Raw genomic sequence first — 21,004 nt, forward strand, 5'->3', positions numbered from 1 at the left:
TACCAGCCTTTTGATGATAGTCATTTACTGGGAATGAAATAATATCTCCCCTTGTGGGTTTAATTTTCCTGGTGAGCATTATTAAGTATCATTACTGGCCATTCATATCTTCTGCTGTGAAATATCTTTTCAGGTGACCACTGTTGTCACCTTGAACTTGTTTTCTAGAATTGCTACTTTTTAAGTTAGATGTCTCCACTCCTGACAGTCTTGTTCCTGGAGGCCTTCTTTTTGATCCCATCGTGCTGTACTCCCTCACTATCCCCTGATTTCACCCCTATTTTTATTCTAGCCTCAACAAATCTTGTCCTGAAAACGGTTACTCCAGTAATAACCTACTAAATATCTACCCTAAATCCAGCACTGGACTCTTAATGTGGGGAAGTAATGAAGTTAAGAGCAGTAGCAAGCTGGTAAATATTTAACAAGTGACTCTCTGGAAAAAAATCATTAATTAAATTTTAAAGTTTTGCTTGGGAAAATACATTTATTGAAACTACGTTTGTGTCTCTCTTTTTAAAATCCTTAAATCTTTTTTATTTTCTGCATTTATGGCTGGTACACATACCTAGAGAACTCCAACTTAAAGTATATTCTCCCCCTCAGAAAGATCAAATGAAGATATGAGCCAAAGTGATGCATTTATTCATGAAGTTGTCATGAACTCGGGCAGTCTTTTTCAAGCCACCTTCTCACTTGGATTCAAGAGTATTTATAGAGCATCTTTCATGTACAAGCAGTATTAGGCACCTGGTGACATAAAGACGAAAGAACAAGTGGAAATATATACCTTGGCCATAATGAACTGTAAACATTATACTAGCAGTCTGAGAGTATGAGTCAAGTGAAAGGAATTAATTTTCCTGGGAGGACAGGAGGATGTCATTCAGGTATTTATTGATCATGGGGGTAATATACAAGGAGTTATGTCACTTCTGTCATTTCATTAACAGTGACTAATGGCTAATTGTCCCAACAAATGTGCATTGAACACTTGCTACATGCCAGGTGCTTCGTTTCACCTGCATGGCTATTTCATTCACACGATCACTAGAGGAAGGCCTTACTCTTCTTACCCCTACCTCACAGTTGAGAAATGGAGAATTGGGGATGCTTAAGCAACATGTGCAAATCCCACAGCTGGCCAGGCTACAATTCAAACCCAAGTGTGTTTGATGGCAGAACCCAAGTCTTGATTTTCACATTTGAGAACATGAAGCATGATGGTGACCCGAGTAGGGTTAAGATGCAAGGAGTAAGTGAGCAGTAATGATGCATTTGACCATGTGTACAGGTCAGTTCACACTATGTCTTATGTAGAAATATGGCTCTGAAGACAGATGCCAGAAAGCATAATGGATATATTGAACACTTCAGGAAGACCACATAGCCTGCCTTGCTGAAAGCTGTTAGGTTCTGGGAATAGAATTATTAACTCCTGTTACTCTCAAAAGGATCTTGGCTTGGTCAATAAATTATATGATCACCCCAGGCAATACTATCATGTAAACATGTTGCAAGTTGTGTCCATCCAGGGAGAAAAAAACACCCCAAAAATAGTCAGTCATCCAGTTGGTCAATCTTTTTCTTTATCTGCCCCCATCTCTCCATTCAGTTTCCACTCACCAAGCAATGAATTCTCCTGTGTTTTTCCTCACTTTATTATATATTCATTGGTTTTGGATTTTCTATATTCCAATCTTGGCTCCAGCACTTTGGAAATAGTAGTAACCGGGAGAATCTCCCACTCTTTGATATCATCATGGAGCTGGTGACTGCTGTTGGGACAACTAACCCTCTTTTCAAACCAAGCAGCCACAGGAGAAAAGCAGGAGTGTGAGACAGCAGTATCAGAAATTACCAACACTTCAAACATTCAAGGCCTTTAAAGGTAAACTATCCTCAACAAAGCATGTGCTCTCGAGAGTGTTTGCTTATGCCATGGGTCAAAGGTATCTTGCCTGTAGATACTATAATGCTTGATGAAAAAAGTGGAGGTTTTGGCTACTTGTCCCAGCCTCTGGGGTCTACAGAGAATCCATCCTACGGGCCCTCCTGCTTTTTGTAATGTGGAGATGTGACAGAGCACATGTTGGCAGGCAAAGTTATTGAATGCTCCAATACATTTCTTTTCTAGAAAATTTCAGAAGGTGGAAAGTTTTCCCAAAATTTCACTTTATGTTAACAATGGGAATATAGAAGAACAATAATCCAGTTAAAACCACCTATAAAAGGGCTAGTGATCACATGTCCCAACTTCCCCAGCTTTTAAAGTCTTCTCATCCATGAATTTGTGAAGTTGAGCAAAGAGAGCAAAGGTTTTGGGAGTCCATGGACTTGAGTTTGAATCTTGGTTTTTCCACTCACTAGGAAGAGAATTCTACATCTGTTTCCAGTGTCTCCAAGGGCTTGGTTGTAGATTGAATGAGATAACAGAGTTTAAAGCCCCAAACCAGTTGGCAGTTGGTAGCTCACATCTATAATCCTAGCTACTTGGGAGGTGGAGATCTGGAGGATCATGGTTACAGGCCACTCTGAGGCAAAAAGCTTGTGAGACCCAGACTCAACAGAAAAAGTTGGGTGTGGTGACACCTGGCCTGGCATCCCAGTTGCAATAGGAAGCATAAATAAGAGGACAGTCTAGGCCCACCTGGGCATAAAGTGAGACTGTATCTCAAAAAAAACCAGAGCAAAAGGGCTGGAGGCATGGCTCAAGTGGTAGAGAATGGTAGAGTGCCTGCCTAGCAAGTATAAAGCCTTGAGTTCAAACCCCACTACCATCAAAAAGAGAAATACCCCAAACCCAAAACCTTGTGTGAATTTCATAAATGGTAACTCTTTCATCATTCTTAAATCTCATTCACAGAAGACAGCAAACAGGAGTTAGTTGATGAACTGGCTCCACTTTTACAAATGAGAACACTGAGGTTCAGAGGGACCAAATGACTTACTGAAGGCTACACCTAAGAAAGAAGGTAGCTTTCTGGTTCCAAATCCTGTGTTTCATGCAGTATTTTTTCTATGTAACCTTTTGATTTGCAGTTGTATTCCTATGCATGTCAGATACTGGAATGAAGAAGAACATTCAAGGAGGTCTTTTCTTTGAAATTAGCCTTTGAGCTTAACAAACATTGCCTCTCTATTTTCAAATGGAATCCCTTTGCAAATGCTTTTTCCTTGGTAGCCTGTGATCAAACCTCACACTTCTGTGAATAATTGCTTTATGCTTTAAAACTGTTGAACTATGTTTGAGTTCAGACATTTGGAAAGTAGATGATGTTTCTGAAGTTGCTATCAGTCACTGTGTCTTCCACAGACTGGATGAAAGGGGTCAGTATCACAGTCATGTGACTTTTCTTAAATATCCTACATCTTATCTTGGGCTCACAGCAGCAAAACACACCAGATAGGAAAGTGTTGGCAGAACACTTCTTATTTCCTTCCTCTGTGATGAACCAGATGAAGAGAAGGCTGGAGGATGCTGAATAAGAACCTAAGAATCACTACACCAGCTTCTGTAGCGTGAAGTTGAATTTGGTGATCTTTATGGTTTCTTTCAGAGAAAAAGGACCAAATTTGACTTGACTCCTTCACACGTACCACTTTTATTGTTGACCTCTAATAAGTTTGGCAAGATCTGGGGCTTCCAACATCATATTTACTTTTGAAACATTAAGTGTTCAAACTTTGTATTCCTAATCATCCTGACCTTTGTAAAGATAATATTGCTGACCTAGAGATAGTATTTTTGTGTGTATAGCTAAAGATGAAAATTCAGGATTAACTGACACCATTTTTTTCCATTTCTATTAGTATATAGTCATTGTACAGGGGGGATTCATTGTGACTATTACAAATAGCTTTACATTGTACTTTGGTTAGATCGCCCCCACCAAGCCGCCCTCCCCCAATAAACTCCTTGCCCCACTTAAAGCAATTGCAAGAAGTTTCATCGTTCTATTTCCTATATGTGTATGAAACCCATCAATCATATTCCCTCAACTTCATCTCCTTCATTCACCCTCCCTTGTCCCACCATACCTATTTTACAGTCCTGTCTTTCATTATTAATTCCAATGTCAATTTTCAAAGGAGTTTATCAATTTATCCCTGCTGTGAGTATATTGTACTTTGGTCAGTTCAACCCCTTCCATCACTCCCCCTTACTCCTTCCCTCTTAAACCCCATTAATCAACAGCTTTCAATACATATAGTTACGTCCTCTACCTTCATAGATGTATTTCCATATTGTTGACCCTCTATTATTCTCTTTTATCTTCTACATATGTGTTCACATGTGACCTTTACCTTTCTGAACCTGGCTTACTTCATTTAACATGATGGCCTCCAACTGCATCCATTTACCTTCAAGCCACATGGTTTCATTCTTTCTTATGGCTGAATAAAACTCCACTGTTTGTGTGGTATATATGTACACAGACTATCTATTCATCAGATGTAGGGCACCTGGGTTGTTTCCATAGCTTGGCTATTGTAAATAGTGCTGCAATAAACATCAGTGTGCAAGTGTCTCTATTGTATCCTGACTTACATCCCTTCCAGGAATGGTATCACTGGATCATAGGGCAGTTCTCTTCTTAATTTTTTTTAAGGAAACTCCATACTACCTTCCATAATAGCTGGACTAATTTACATCTCACCAACAGTGTATAAAGTATGAAGAGCTCCTCTTTTGCCACATCCTCATACTGGCACCATTTTTGAAATGCATGCACCTACAAATTCTTTCATTTGCCCATCCATCTATTCCTCTATTTTATCACGTAGTTGTTTATTTAATCTTCAAATATTTATTGGCCAATTGCTATGTGTGAGCTATGAACAGTGCTATATGCAAGTTCTTGTGATTGAGATTTAAGCCTTGCTCTCATGCAGATTATAGTAAGAAAGATGAAAGAAGAAAAAAAAGTAATTTACTTTAAAATTATGAGCATAAATACTTCAAGGAGAAGGATTAAGAGTGGGCATATGGAATCTCATAACAGAGCCAGTTTACTCAAGCATCTGAGAGAATGGTGGGCTCTGCAATCCATAAATGCGGTTCTAGTCTCACTCTTCTTTTTACCAGGCCTGTGACACTGGGCCAGTTGTTTAATCACTCTCTGCCTGAACTTCCTCAGCTATCACATGGAGCTCTATAGCACTACTTGCTTAGTGTTTAGAGCAATGCATGGTGCATGGTGCATGTTGCATTAGCACGTGCTCAAGCCCAGGGTGGGAGACACACCTGGCCTCTGCTATCTGGGGATCTGTCTAAGAAAAGGATAAGAGGTACAAAAGAGGAGACAGGAGAGGAACCAAGGGGGAAAGGATAGGTAAAGGAAATGTAATGATAAAGGTGAACATTCTGAAACACAGGGGACAGGGTACTCTGGAAAAAATTAAAGTTAGTGGCAGAGGAAGACTGAAAGCTAGATAGGTTGGGTGAGATGGAGTTGGAGGGGTCAGAGACCCAGATCCTGAAATACTTTGTAGGCCAGTTAGTTAAGGATTTTGGAATCCATCTTGAGCATTCCTTTGACCAATCATTCATTCAACTGAAAACCCCTAACTAAATGTAGAAATTCCTTTTTTTATCTTTAAAGGAACATATGCTAATTGATGAGGAGTTGATGATGGAAGTCAGCAGTAAAATATCTTGGGCTTTTCTGTGAATGACATCTTTTCACACATGTCCCAGTATGTATTTCTTATTCTCTGTCCCTGGAGGCCATTATTGTTGTCATAGAATATCAAACTATACTAAGAACTGTATTTCATTGTCAAATGATTACATCCAGATAATTATATTATGGCTTTCGGGGACACATGATCAATTTCTATAATGCATCAAGAAGAGTCTTGAAGAAACTAACATTCAATCTTTGTTCAACTCTATTTTCCTCTACTCTATCTTTTGCTTAGGGCTATGAAAATATGCTGTCTCCCTAATTTATCTTAGTTTTTTTTTTTTTTTGGTTTTTTTTTCATTTTCATTAGCTTTAAAATTAACTTTTAATAACTTTCAAAAGACATTACTATTTTCAACAATGACTTTAAAACAAAGTCAGAAACAAACTGAGAAAATGAATTGACCATGGACCTTGGAGTCTTTCAGTGCTATGTCTCAATTCTGACTCCACTTTGGGATCCTGGGAAAATTATTTAGTGTCTCTGAATCTCAATTTTCCAAATTGTGAAATTAATTATAGTTACGTTTATATTTCATTGTTGTGAGGATAGCATAAGCTAATGTTTATGGATACGACTAAGTCCAGTGACTAGAAAGACGTAAGGAAGGGGACGTGAGGGAGATCTGGCTGCAACATCTCTCACTTGATTGAGAGTCAGGGTTGATTGGCTGATTTGGCTGGCTGGGTGGGTGTCCCCTTCTTTCCTCATCACTCTATGTGCATCCCTCCCAAACTTGCATGCTCAGTTGAGAACAATGGCATTCCCAGATAGAGGAGGTTCTTTGGCCAAGGATATAGCTGTGTTCCCTTGTTAGAACCTCCAAACAAGCTCTCAAAATGAAGGAAGGAAGGAAGCGAGGGAGGGATGAAAGGAAGGAAGGAAAGAAGGAAGGAAGATTCCATGACTACCAATTGATGCTTGAAATGACAGACAGTACAGAAAACAATAAAATAGAATGATTATAGCAAAAAGATTGTTACAAATGAATATAATATAAAAAGTTATGTGGAGTTTCTTTCTCTAAAAATATCTATACTATACTCTCTCCCATGATGATGTGAAGTGATACAATGCCTACATACGGTGAAGTGAGATGGGTATGGTGGCTCACACTCATAATTCTAGCTACTTGTGGAGATCAGGAGGATCACAGTTTAAGGCCAACCCCTGGGAAAAAAATTAATTGGCAGACCCCATCTCAACCAATAAAAGCTGGGCCTGGTGGTGCATGCTTGCCATTACAGCTATGTGGGAAGTACAAATAAGATTATTACCATCCAGGTGGGCCCAGGCATAAAAGTGAGACCAAAAGCAACAAAAAAGGCTGGAGGCATGGTTCAAATTGTAGAACTCCTGCCTTGCAAGCACAAGGTCCTGAATTCAAACCCCAGTGCCCCCCCTAAAAAAGAAAAAAATGAAGTGAGATGAGTATCGAAGGCACTGTGATGTAGCATTAGGTTTTCTACATATGAGTTCCTTGAACAAGTTCTGCAACAGCACAGTAAATCTGTTAACAGACCACTCCACTCCTACATGACCACTGGGTGGTTAACACATGGCGTGGATACAATGGTGAATGGGATGATGACACTTCAAGACAAGATGGAATGAGACAGTAGAAGATTTCATCATGCTACTCAGAATGATGCAAAAATTAAAACTTATTATTTCTTTCTAGAAATTTCCCCATAATATTTTTGGACTATGGTTTGACCTCAGATAACTGAAACCAGGCAAACTGAAAACTCAGAATAAGGGGGCTACTGTATATGATTAAGTACAATGAAGTGTTATGTATAGGAGGGTAAAAGATTAAGGATAGGTGAAGTGACCCAAAGGGAGAGCCATTGATTCCCTCTGAAGAAGTAATGGAAAGTCAGAAAAAACTTCTCAAAAGAGGTGAAATCTCTGCTATACACCGTGCATTAGTAACTGGACAATATAAGCTCTGCAGTCCTTTCATTTCAGAGTAGGAATGAGAGGGCCGTTGTGAAGTGAAGTAAGAATGTCCAAGTTAATCTTTTTTTTTTTTTTTTTTTTTCATTTTTCTTTTATTATTCATATGTGCATACAAGGCTTGGTTTATTTCTCCCCCCTGCCCCCACCCCCTCCCTTACCACCCACTCCACCCCCTCCCGCTCCCCCCCTCAATACCCAGCAGAAACTATTTTGCCCTTATCTCTAATTTTGTTGTAGAGAGAGTATAAGCAATAATAGGAAGGAACAAGGGGTTTTGCTGGTTGAGATAAGGATAGCTATACAGGGCATTGACTCACATTGATTTCCTCTGCGTGGGTGTTACCTTCTAGGTTAATTCTTTTTAATCTAACCTTTTCTCTAGTTCCTGGTCCCCTTTTCCTATTGGCCTCAGTTGCTTTAAGGTATCTGCTTTAGTTTCTCTGCATTAAGGGCAACAAATGCTAGCTAGTTTTTTAGGTGTCTTACCTATCCTCACCCCTCCCTTGTGTGCTCTCGCTTTTATCATGTGCTCATAGTCCAATCCCCTTGTTGTGTTTGCCCTTGATCTAATGTCCACATATGAGGGAGAACATACGATTTTTGGTCTTTTGAGCCAGGCTAACCTCACTCAGAATGATGTTCTCCAATTCCATCCATTTACCAGCGAATGATAACATTTCGTTCTTCTTCATGGCTGCATAAAGTTCCATTGTGTATAGATACCACATTTTCTTAATCCATTCGTCAGTGCTGGGGCATCTTGGCTGTTTCCATAACTTGGCTATTGTGAATAGTGCCGCAATAAACATGGATGTGCAGGTTAATCTTTAGAAGAAATCTTGCCTCAAAGGAAGGTGAGGTGCCTCTTTTGTGTCCCACAGGTAACACTGTTCTCACAATGTGCTTACCTATGACTCTAGGGAAGACCCTAGGTTCAGATTTGATCACAGGATAAAGAAAACAGGAAGTCAGACACCTGATTTGAGAAACCTCACAAAAGTCAGTGTTTATTGGTGCCAGTTGCCAATGCTTTAGAATTATTCCTCCTTTCCCTTAAAGAGCCATTATTATCCCCTTTCTGCCCTCAAGTTGTTGGGTTATTCCTTAACAAATATGCATTTATTTTCAAAGCTATTGATATTTCAGATAACATTGGCTAAAAGGGTAATGAAGAGGAGTCAAGATTTGGGACAGAGAATAAACAAACACCATAAACATCACTGTTCTAATCAAATGGAACAGAGTTGTCTGTGATGTGGTTCATCCCTGGAGCAAAGACCATCCATCAATCATAGTCTGCAAACGAAGTACTGCAGCCAAGTAGAAAGATCAAGAGTAAAGCCATGAATGCCATTTCTAGCCTCTAAATAGTATTAGCATAAAGGCAAAGGCATTTTATTTTTAACTTCTCTTAGAGGGAATTTAGAAGGTACCACTCAAAACAATATGAGAAGTAGCAGAAAATTTTAAATGGTCCTTAAATTGAATCTGCAAAGACTATGGATAAATACAGATACCTGAAATCCCCTTTCAGGGATATTAGAATTTCTAAAATGTCCTAAATTAAACTATGAGTGTCAATAAAAGTGTGGGTGTCTGCAATCACTTGTATTTGCATTTAAATATATAACCCTCATCTATTATTTTAATCTAACCTCACCAGTCTGAAGCACACAAAGATTTGTGCTTTTTATTTAAAATTATTACCAGGGGTATATGGTCTACCTCAGTTTTTTAGCACTCTTGTTGAAAAGAATGTGTCTGGGTTTATGCAATATTAATGCTAAAACAGAGTGCTAACACAATGCCCTGGGTGATACCTGAATCAATGCACCTAGACAGAATCACTTGCTTCTGTAATTTTCAGGCTATATGCTTTATAGTCTTTTCTTTATTCTTAAGCTCTTTCTTCAAAGTCAGCCAAGGAGATGATGAAAAATCACTTCTTAAATCACAAGATCACTTTAAAAATGTCTCTTCCATACAGAGTTCCATCTCTTATGCTCCATGCAATACACATTTCTGCCTTTGCTGGCTTGAGACTTCCTCAGATACTTACTGACAATCTCGGGAGGCAGAGACACGAGACTTTAACCTTGATCCACTGACTGTAAAGCTCATTACTCACCTTTTCTAAAATGAAATCTTTGTTTATGTGTTCCCCCTTTATGATTTTCTACAGCCTCCTTTAACTGATTAAATAATAATTTTGCACTCCTCTGCTCTTTCCCTGTTCATTAGTTTGGAAGACCTGGATTTGGGGGGGAAGCAAAAGAAAATTAATTCTAAACATGTTTGCTGAACATCCTACTCTGTGCCAGGGTATACATTTTGCTAAGGGATAGGAGGTAAAAATGTACAAGTCCTCATTCTTCCCTTTTCTTCACCCCACTTCCATGTAATCCCTAGGTGAGTTTTGTTTATTATAACACAAAAATATATCAGCTATGCTTGCCTTTCTCATTTTCTTCTTCTGCCACCATCACCCTTTGCCTAGAGCACTACAACACTTCCATAACTGCTTCTCTACTTTTCTTCTTGTCCCCCTTCAACTCATTTTCCTCACAGAACTTTAATGATCTTTTGATATAAAAATAAAGTCATTTCTCTCTTATATGGCCCTGTCTTCTCTCCTTCCTCTCCCCAACTCACTTCACTGCAGTTCAAGTCTCTTTTCAGCTGCCATTTGATGTCACAGGCAAGTCTCTCCAGAAAATTCTTCCCCTTGGGATTTATGCAGGGTTCCTTTTCATCCTTTGGTTTCAGCTTAAATGTCTCTCTTTAGAGATGGCCTTCCCAGAACGACCACTTAAGTCTGCTCTTCCTTGGTTTGTGCTTTTCCTCATCTTCTTCATAATACAAACCAAAGTCATTCATTTGTCATGAGGGCAAGAATGCTGACTTTCTTGTTTGTCTCTGGCCTACCTTATGTTTACAAGAAATTGCATAGTAGGTGCTAAAAAATATTTGGTGAAGGAATAAATTTAGACATTTTCAGTGCCCTGAGGACACAGCCTTCCATGCAACTGAAGGGCTAGAGGTAAGCCTAGAAAGTTGAAAAACCTGCCATAGGAGTACACAGTCAGGCTCTGTTGCTTAAGAAGTTACGGAATGAAGAAAGTATCTTATTTGAATACATTTCTACAGAGCTTTAGAATTTTTAGATGAATAGTCAAATACAGTGTCTCATTTCATCTATGGAAAACTCAAAATATCTTGTTGGTTTTGTTCTATAACCTCTTCTTGCACAAATTTCTACTTTGTGGATGACTGCTAAGGTGAATGTGGAATGTGGGTGAATCAGAAGTATTGTGGAATGAATATCCATGCAGTGAGTCAGTAAGAACCACCAGGGAAGTCTGAGGCTATGAAACAAACTCCAGCATGACCAGAAGCCCCCAGAACTAAAACTCAGAAGTTTCCAGATTATCTGAAGAGCTAGAGACAAAGGAAAGTACAGACCTCTAGAGATAGGAAACAAAATGCAGGTGACAGGTGCAGGAAATGTTGTAAGTCAACTCATATTTGATGAAGAGTGAGATGAGCTATTTAAACATAGTCCAGACAACAGAGAAAAAGAATTTCTTACAGAAAGGAAGATGGTATCATAAGATGATCAAGATGACAATGCTGTTCAATGTGAAATTTTTTCTTTATCTGCTCATTCAGACAATGAATCTGAATTGGTTAGCCCAATCTACTATGTGACTTACATGTTTGTTATTAAGACTTCTCTGCAAACTTGGGAGTCATTTCTTTAGGTAACATATAGAGATTCAGAACCTTTTAAGGTGTGTTCTCAAGGTCCTAGTACTCAGCAACCTTGAACTTTGAGTTCTTTCAACTTCAAATCTATTGCCATTGTCAACATGGACTAGATATTGGGACTTGAATTTCCTCAGAATTTGCCAGTTCCTTTCAGAACTTAGAAATGGAATTTTCATTCAACTTTACAAATGAGAAGTATAAACATACTCAAAATTAGAGCACCTCAATAGGATATTTTAATTTCCACAAACAAAATGTGCTTTTTGAATGTATTGTACTACCTTAAACCATGTGGTGGAATAAGGAAGATCTGAATACACTAGGCTGGAAATGGGAAGAGAACAATTTTAAGCAGTTTCCTCATTCTGTTTAAACAGACTGAAGCTCCTTTTTGGCAGGAGTCCTATGTTTAACCAGTGTTACTGAATATAGAATAATCATGGGTGGGGAGTATGTTTTGCTTAATTGAGTATGTTTCTTGAGATAAATATGGATCTCAGGCTCTTAACTAGTCAAAGCAAAAGTTTCCAAATTTGTCTGAGGTGGTGAAAGCCTCAGAGGAGACAAGAAGCACAAAGCAAATGTGCCTTCAAGGAGGCTTAAACGGCATCAACAGATAGGACCACTTCCATTCCATCCACTAACTGTATCCTCCTTTGCTGCCTGACTGTCTCTCATAACCCCAGTTAGATCACATCCAAAGGCATAATCTCCAGGAGACTCCTCATTCAGTGCTTCCTCAAGAGCTAGCTACTTGAACATAGACTTTACCAGCTGCAAGGGCTAGTGTTGGGACAATTAAGCCAGATACAAAAGCTGAGTGACTGGTTGATTCTTCTTTTTAGGACTATTCAATTGTCTTTGTGCTGAAGGAATTTGTTCTGGAAACAAATAGGTTGTCCCTTCCCCATGTTGATCTGAGAAAGGAAATCAGGACAAGTCACCCAGACTGGGAGCATCCTCATATATGCTGCTAATTTTTACATTGCTAGCTCAGCTGCCTGAGATGAGAAGGGGAGAGGCCACTAAACAAGTTCCTAGGGATCAGCTGGCAACCCTATTGACCTTGCCAGATCACTATGACTACAAAACAAATTACCTCTTGAACGGTAGGTTAAACAACAGAAATTTATAATTTCACTGTTGAGGCCAGATGTCTAAACTCAAGGTGTCAACAGAGTTGGTTCCTTCTTGGAGTTCCAGAGAGAGAATCAGTTCCGATCCTTTCTCTTAGCTTCTCGTGGTGTCTTCAGTCCTTGGTTTGCTTGACTGTGGCAGCATAATCCCATCTTTGCCTCCATGGCCACATGGCATTCTCCCTGTGTCTTCTCATCACCCGCTCCTCTATCTGTCTGTCTCTCTGTGTCTCAGTGTATTATTTTTCATAAAGATACCACTACTTATTGGATTTTGTCCCACTTAAATCCAGTGTGAGCTCATCTTAAATAATTGCAACTGCCAAGTCCTTGTTTCCAAATAAGGTTCTAAGTGAACATGAATTTTGATGGAGACATTTTTTGCCTGCATTCTTCATTCACTTTGGCTAGCCAGCCATTGGACAGTTAGACATTGTAACTTACCTGTCTCGTCATTTCAGGGCTGCTAACGAGTGTCCTTCTTCCCGTATGTCAAAGCCTAAAATTTCCAACCTTACATTTTATCCTTTGGACCAGGCAGAAGAATCTAAAGAATTAGATATGAAATTACTCCCTGACTGAGTCACATTATTAAGGTGTCATTCCTCACAAAGACCTTAGTTTGAATTAATGGAATTAATTTTAAATTTTGCATACAAAGAAATGCACATTGTAAGGAATCTATCAGACTGCTGATTTCTAGTTCTGAATTAAGATCTGACAACCTGAATACTATAGACAATTAATGTCTTATTGAAGCACGCAATAATTCCAGTGGTCCAGGAAAATAAAAACTGCTGGTCAGTTTAGATAGTCAAATAGTACCTGTGTCTTGCTACTCAAAGTGTGGTCCTTGAATCCTAAGGAGCAGAGGATGCTAAAAATGCAGAATTTTCCAGGGATCTACTGGAACCTACTGTATGTATTAAATATGATCTGCCTTGACTCTCTATCCCACAGGGATCCCCATATGTACCTTGGGGCTGAAAAGTGCTGCTCTAGTAAAACCACTATAAAGTCAGACTGGGGAAACTATGAAGGGACTCTCATTAGAATATACTTAGAGCTTAAGCTTTTAGATAGGATGCTAAGGCCAGGTGAGGTTTAAGTGAGTAATGAAAACTAGGAGGCACCTGGATGGAACAAAGAAAGGAAAAGCAGAATGTGCAACTGTAACCACAGTGTGGGTGCTTTGCTTTGCCTAGGATATCTCTTTTAACATTGAAAAATCCCAATAAGTTGGGTATCATCGTTATCACGAGCATTGTTTTTAGATGAAGACACTGAGCTAGAAAGGCTAAGGAATTCATTTGACACGAGAGTGGGCATTTGAGTCCAGAGTCTGACTCCAAAACCCAGTCTCTTAACTGCTATGCTCTTCTGATTCCTGCTGGCTTACGTGAACAGTTGGCACGTAGTTCAAAACCATACTTGAACTTGTATTTCAGCCATATGAAGTCATGAATTATCCTGGTATTAATCCACTTTCTTCATTTTAGTCACATCTGTCAGTTGCTCATGGAACTCAGCCTCAGTCTCCCAAATCCCAGCCTTTTCATGGGATTCTCAGATCAACTCCCACTAACAATAAAAACACTAAGAACCAATCCCAAGCCTGGTATCTTGCCTCTTGCAGGGCCAGAATTCATGAGCGAGCCTGGAGGAGAGGTGACTAATGTTCACATTTCTCCAAGTTTATCCTCTTCCGGGTCACTGGCATCATTGACTGACTCAGTGAGCTGGCAACCAACTATGTGTGACATGTAAGTGGTAAGAGTTGCAGTCAGATGTGGGCTCTAACTGCCTGATGGGAGCCTCAAATGTCCCCAGCATTTTGTACAATTGTTTGTAATTAAATATAATCCAAATTGCATTTGGGATAAGAAATTTATTTTTAATTTCTTTTATGTTGTGGGGGAAAAAGTCACCATGAATGTTTCTAATTCATTTATACTTAGTTCCTAAAAATACTGCCCTCAGGAAGGATGGTTGTTTGTTTGCTATGTCAAGAATATTTTGTTTGGTTTCCTTTTAGAGAAAAATCCACATATAGCCAATTTTAAACTGAAAGAGTGCCCTAAAGATGTTTACAAATTTCAAAACTCTATCTCTGAATACCTTCAAAACTAAGTGGAGCTCTGTAGAGATGCAAAGGGAGATGTAACATGGAGTCTCACAGGAGAAGTCGCAAAAAGCAGAAAAATAAAGCAAAACTTAAAGAAAATCATGATTTCTTCTAAAATATTTACACCTTCTGAGCACTGAATTTTAAGTTGCCTCTGAATTATAATTTTAGTGGGTTTTTTATTAATACCATATTATATGCATGCATAATTTTACACTTTTTAAAAGCCATAAACAAGTATGTATTGATAGGATATTTTACTATATTTAATCCTGACTTCAGGGCTGGGATAGACCGGCTAGTATTACCCTCTTTCCCAAGTAGGAAAACTGAGCTCCACACACTTTTCTCTAATTATATAAGGAAGGTATAAACCACATTTAGAAGCTAGATGCCCTGAGTTCTCAGGAAACCATTTTTACCCCATTATACTCACACTGGTAGGCAGGTTGGGCAAAGCAGTTGGAGAAAGAAACACTTGAACATGTAAGATTTGTCAAGATAAAGCAATTACTACAAATATTTAGCACTAATTAAATAAACTCACTATTACAATAAGTTATAAAGCCTTCATAGAAATCTTGATAACGTTCAACAAACCAAGACTCTGTGTTCTCTAAAATATCAGCTGGGTATGTTTCACAAGATGGCAAGAACTGCAGATAAATAATTGCCTGTGGCTAGATGACAACTGTCAAGTTCAAAGAGGGTAGAGCTTTCAAGGAGGTAATTTCTTCCCCTCCCTAAATCTCCAAACCATGTGGTTGTTTTTCTCCTTCCTTTGTTCTAAGCAAAGAACTTTGAACATTCTACAAGAACAGGGACTGAATGTGGTTACATGAATACCTTCATTACACATCCCTGCTACTTTAGTGTCAGGTTTTATGTTTATCTGTCTAGGAGTTAGGCTGTGTTTACCATTGGTGGAAGCTGTGGTGTGTGTCAGAAGCTAAAATTTCCTGTGTCCTTGTTTTCCTGTGTCCCCAGTTGAATTTAAATTGTCCTAGAGACTCCAAAATAGGGCTCTAGGCTTGCAGTTTTTTGAGCTGCAATCCCTTGTTATTATACAGGAACATTATTGATATGTTAGTGATGGGGGTGGTGAGCATTTTACAGTCCTATTATTAAGTTTTAGTCTTCTAGTGAAGCTGAGCTGGGTATTTCCCTTCCACAGGTTGGTTAGGCCTCCAGTAAAACCTCCCGTGAGTCAGGCTCAGGTGAATTACTTTTCCTGACAATAGGTCTTATAAGAAGAACAAGACAGCTTTGGCTTTATTTTAAAATGGCTACTTTCTCCTCCCCTTATGAGAAGCAGGTTCTTTAGCCTTCCCAGTGAGAAGCTAAATGAGGTTTAAAAAAAAACTCAGGAAAATCTGGCATGTTCCCTAAGATTGGACCCCTAAAGTTGCTAATTCTCAACCCTGTCTACACAGAGCCTCCAGCAATTTGACAAGCATAGCTCAGGTTACTGGTTTCTGGCCTGTACTTCTGCTTTCAGTAAACTAAAATTCCCTGTATCCACCTGTCCTTCTATTCTACTTGGGGACAGCAGTCTGTGATCTCAATTCTCTGATGGACCTAAAAAGAGTTGTTAATTCTCAGTTTTTTCACTTCCTCTCTTGTGGGGACGGGAGTCAAGACATCTGAGCTCTTTACATGTCATGCAGAAAACTGCAATAGCCCTCAGTTTTTGTATACAGTCTTTTTATCATTTTTTTAAATATTTATTTATTCATTCATTCATTTTTGAGACAGGGTTTGCTACACAGACCATACTGGCCTCAAACTTGAGATCCTCCTGCCTCAGGATTACAGACAAGTGACACCAATGCTAGCCACTATGTTTTTTTTTCTCTGGCTTCCCTAGAATCTGGAATCTTCCCAAATGGTTGTTGTGGTTCCAACCCCAAGGACTCTTATGGGCAGTGAGTAAGGATCATGAATCTTAGCAAACAGATTGTGTGAACCACAAGGTGGGGCCTAAATTTAGGAACTTTTCTCTTCCTGAGGAGTTTTGTTTCCAAACAGAACCACTGAAGGCAACACTGACCTTTCAAAACCACTGCTGAATATGGGTAATACTGACACAGAATATTCTCTCATGCTTACAACAACCATTTTGACACAGAGGCCAGTTGTTTAAGAATCCACCCTGGGAAGGGGATTGAGTTGTTCTGTTTTGTAAATATTTGAGTGCAAAATATATTTGTTCCACTTTCTCAAGTGTTGACATTCACAAATCAGTGAAATGGAAGAAGAACAAGACACACAGAAGGTACAGGAAGAGGATGTTGGGTTTTAGGCAGAGCAGTAATAAAGGAAGTATCGCTCAAACCCCATTTACTAACAGATACCTAGGCCTCTCTACAAACAGCAAGGAGAGAAAGGGAGAGAACAGGGCAGAAAAAAGAAATTTTAATCCTCTTCAGCCTAAAGTAGGGATCTCAAAGAAGGAAAGAGAGGAGTGGACCTAGTTCTTTAAGGCAATTCTTCTCAAACCTTCACATGCCTCCAAAATCATATGGAAAATCTTATAAACAGGCAGATTTAAACAAGCAGATTGTCATTGAGTGGCTCCAGCACAGGGCCCAAGATTCTGAATTTTTAACAAAGCACCCAGGGGATGGTGACACACTGGTTCTTAGACCATGCTTTGAGGAAGAAGGATGTAAAGAAACTTCCAAAGGCACTTTCCTCAGCTCCCCTCTGTGCTCAACTGAGGAACAATGGCAGCAACCACTGACCTTGCTTCCCAAATTCAACATACCTTCTAAGCACCAGATGAACTCATTTCTGGGACAAAAGTGGCCTCTTCTCTATGCTTCTGAGTCCTTAGCTTTCTTCTAAGCCTCTCAAGTCTCGGACCCTCATGAGGACTCTTCTACCACTTGAAGACAGTAATTAATGGCTCCCTTGCGTTTCTGTACTTGTTTTGATACTTAGCCACTTTGCAATCATGGTTTGCTATTGACCTTTTAAACGTCTTCTAACTAAATTTTAAGCCACTTATAAATGCAGAGTGCATTGTTACTCTTTAATCTTCCGGTCCCAAACAAGGCATTGCTCATTAGGAGATTATGCAATGTAGTGAAAGCAGCCAAGACATGGGTTCAAATCTTACTCCATCTCTCAATAGCTGTTGAAGTATAGAGAAAGGGCTGCTCCTTGAGGTATGGTGGTGGTGGTGATGTGTGCAGGGAATGTTTAGGCTTCACAGGGTTGTTAAGAAATAAGGAAATAAAGTTAGCTAAGTGTTAAACCAAGTGCCTGACATAAAGTCAATATGCAATACACTTAAATCTTCTCCAATTCCTTTTTCCTGCCTCCTTAGCAGGATTTTGATTATACCTTCTCTTCTTCATACACTTTCATTGAAAAATACCATGTCAAATTCAATATTCTTAGGGAGATTTTCTTTCATCTCAGTTAAAGGGCCTATGGATGCCCAAAGGAAAGTTCCCATACTTCATTAAAAAAGACTCCTCAGACTCACAGCTTAAAATAGCAGCATGTATGATATCAATTTCTGGTCTGATCAGTAATGAAGAGCAAAGATTTTTAAAGCCAATATCATTAAATTACATTAAAGCTGTCCTTTGCAATTCCCCACATTTTCCAGTGTTTACATTTTTGATGAGAGTTCTTTGACCTGTTTGGTGACTATTGACGAATCCAGTGGGCTGTGAGGGTGATCTTTATGTCTGAGTTATGGGCTATCTTACATGGAGTGGTCAGAAACATGAATACAGAGTCACACTGGGCAAAGGGACCTGCTTGCACTGGGGCTCACCCATGAGGTATGGACATGGATTGATACAGACTCTTCTTTTGGGTTAAGTTATGCCAGCTAGCCAGGACCACTAAATTGGCAATGAGAAACCCAGGTTAATCTCCTGCCAAATCAGAGAATCTGATGTGCACAGAAGATAATGTGACAGGCCCAAGCATGTTAGATTCTGCTCAACTGAATGCCAGCTCCTTACTTGTCAGCTCTGTGACATTGAGCAAGTTTCTCAATTTCTTGGGCTTATTCTAGAAAAATTGAAATAAAATTACCTCCTTTGTAAGCTTGTTTGAGAATTAAATGAAACCATGCACCAAGACATCCAAGTGCCAAAGAGGGTAAATGATTATAATAGGATCCCAGGAACTGATTTTTCCCTTCTAATAATACTTCAGAGAAAGAGAGAAAGATGACACTTGGGTGCATTGCTGGGGTAGGTCACTAGGAGGGTCTTGCTATTATAGGTTCCTCTGAGTTGATGAGGGTCCTACTTTGATACTTGACACGTGGGACAGGACCTGAGATTGAGTGGTTGAGGGGAAAGAGAGCACTAAAAGGTCCACTTTTTAATTCCTTAACAGATGGTATCATTGTCGTCATTCTCACCCCCCTTCCTCTGATTACTCTTTCTACTTCTTTTTCCTCTTACTCTTTCTCCCCTTTGAATTTTCTTTAATGGCAGGGTAAATTCTGCTCAACTGAAGCAAATGGCTTATCAATAACATGTAATTGCTCACAAATTGAATTGAATTCTTCCAAATCTTTGGTTCTTCTACACTACAGTAGTTCTAGTCTTTACGAGCAAATTCTCTTATATTAGGGTCTCTTTAGATTTTTAAGAACCCTTTTGGGATAATTTAAGTTCAGTTTATAAACTCTGACCCCTTGGGTACCACAAAGCTTGAAGCAAGAACATATAGGAGTTGTAAAGAACAGATATGACTACCCAAGTCCTTTCAATGATGCTGTACATGAAGACAATATGTACCTACAGATTCTCGTCAACTTACAGCAAGGTTATGTTCCAGTAAGTCCACCGCAGGTAAGAAGTATCTTAGTCAAAAAGGTCCTGCACACACCTGGCCTGTTGAGCATGATAACGTAATAACACAGTCCACAATAGTGCTTGGTGTTTTCACTCCTCAAGCTCACATGGATTCCTGGAAGTTGTTGCTGCTACTGCCCAGTATTGTGAGAAATTTTTATACCACATGTTTGTCAGCCCTTGAAAAAGGTCAAAATTATAAGCTTAAAGTATAGTTTCTAATAAAATAATATTGGTTTTGTATCATATAAAATCAAATAATCACGTATTAAACCATAATAAATTGGAGACCATGTATACATAAGAAGGACTTGACAGAAGTTAGGGGAGGAATAGAAGGATGTTTTACGCTGCTTCCTTATGTCAAATTTGTGCACGAACCAATCACTCAGGTGATCTAGAAATATGCAGTGGGAATGTGATAGAACACATACTTAGTGTACGTGAGGTCCTGAATTCAATCCCTACCATCACCCCAAAAAATAACTGTTGGTTTTTAATCTTAAAATAATGTACCTCTATTACAACAAATTCAAGTGATATACTGTATTGATATTTCTTTATTGATTTTTCTGATGATGTAGATTATTCTTTGATAAGCCCAGAAAGTTTTCTTTATATAATTTTTCCATTTAAAACTGGTACTTACTATTAAATAAAGCATTCTCAGGCTGTGAGTCCCATAGCTGTCATGAATGGAACCAAGTCCTCACAGTGGACATCATGCTTTTGGTCAGGAGATCCCTTTATAGTGTCAGAGCCTATAATTGAGGTCAAGGAAGAAAGGAATGAGGAGGTGTGATCAGATGATAACGAAGGCTTGAGGCAGGGTGAACAGAATCAAAAAGCCTTTCTTGTATGTGTCTCTCACAAGGTCTTAGGGATTAGCCTCCAATGTGTTACTACAATAGGAAAATGTCACAAAATAAAGTGGAGAAGGGTTGGGATTAAATGGGATTTCATTCAATGTTAAGCCATCTGAAAACATCCAACATGCAAGTGAATTTTAAGGAGTCCAGTAGACTCTTGGATAAAAGGAAATATCCACAGATAGAGATGGCTACTGCTGGGATCAAGAGGGACTGATTACATAGAAGCAGCCGCACATTCACCTCTGTCTCTGAAAATTAGCAGCTGTTGGCTGACAGACACCTTTCCTGCACATGCTCTTGCTCAAGTGATAAGAAGTGAAAAGAGCTCTAGACAGGACTATTTTGGGTTCCAGGCAATCTGTGTTGCTATGAGATCTGAGATTGTGGTTAGGTTGATGCCGGATGTTGTCCAGCAGCTGATCATGAAACCTGTGAAAGTTCACTTCTCAGAAATCATCTGTGTATGTGGGCTTTGGGGGAAGGTGATCGGTCTCTTCTGCTTCTTGGAATTTTCCCACTCCCCCAGCCCAAGTGAATGGAAGGGACTAATGTCCCTCGTCCTGTAAGCATTTTTTTTTAAGTCACTATGATTTCTCCAAGAGTTCTTGGAGGTACCATTAA

At 39.2% G+C, this 21,004-nt stretch overlaps 1 long non-coding RNA gene across 1 annotated transcript in view; it reads right to left on the reverse strand.

Moving 5' to 3' along the window:
• Positions 1-17,606, reverse strand: part of LOC141425811 (uncharacterized) — a 58,600-nt gene extending 40,994 nt beyond the window's left edge. The window contains exon 1 of the long non-coding RNA XR_012450943.1: positions 17,450-17,606. This is a non-coding gene — a long non-coding RNA (uncharacterized lncRNA). The remainder of the gene's footprint in view (positions 1-17,449) is intronic.
• Between the last annotated feature and the right edge of the window lie 3,398 nt (positions 17,607-21,004).

The sequence above is a fragment of the Castor canadensis genome, chromosome 8 (genome assembly GCF_047511655.1).
Source record: "Castor canadensis chromosome 8, mCasCan1.hap1v2, whole genome shotgun sequence".
In the NCBI taxonomy this organism is placed as follows: domain Eukaryota; kingdom Metazoa; phylum Chordata; class Mammalia; order Rodentia; family Castoridae; genus Castor; species Castor canadensis.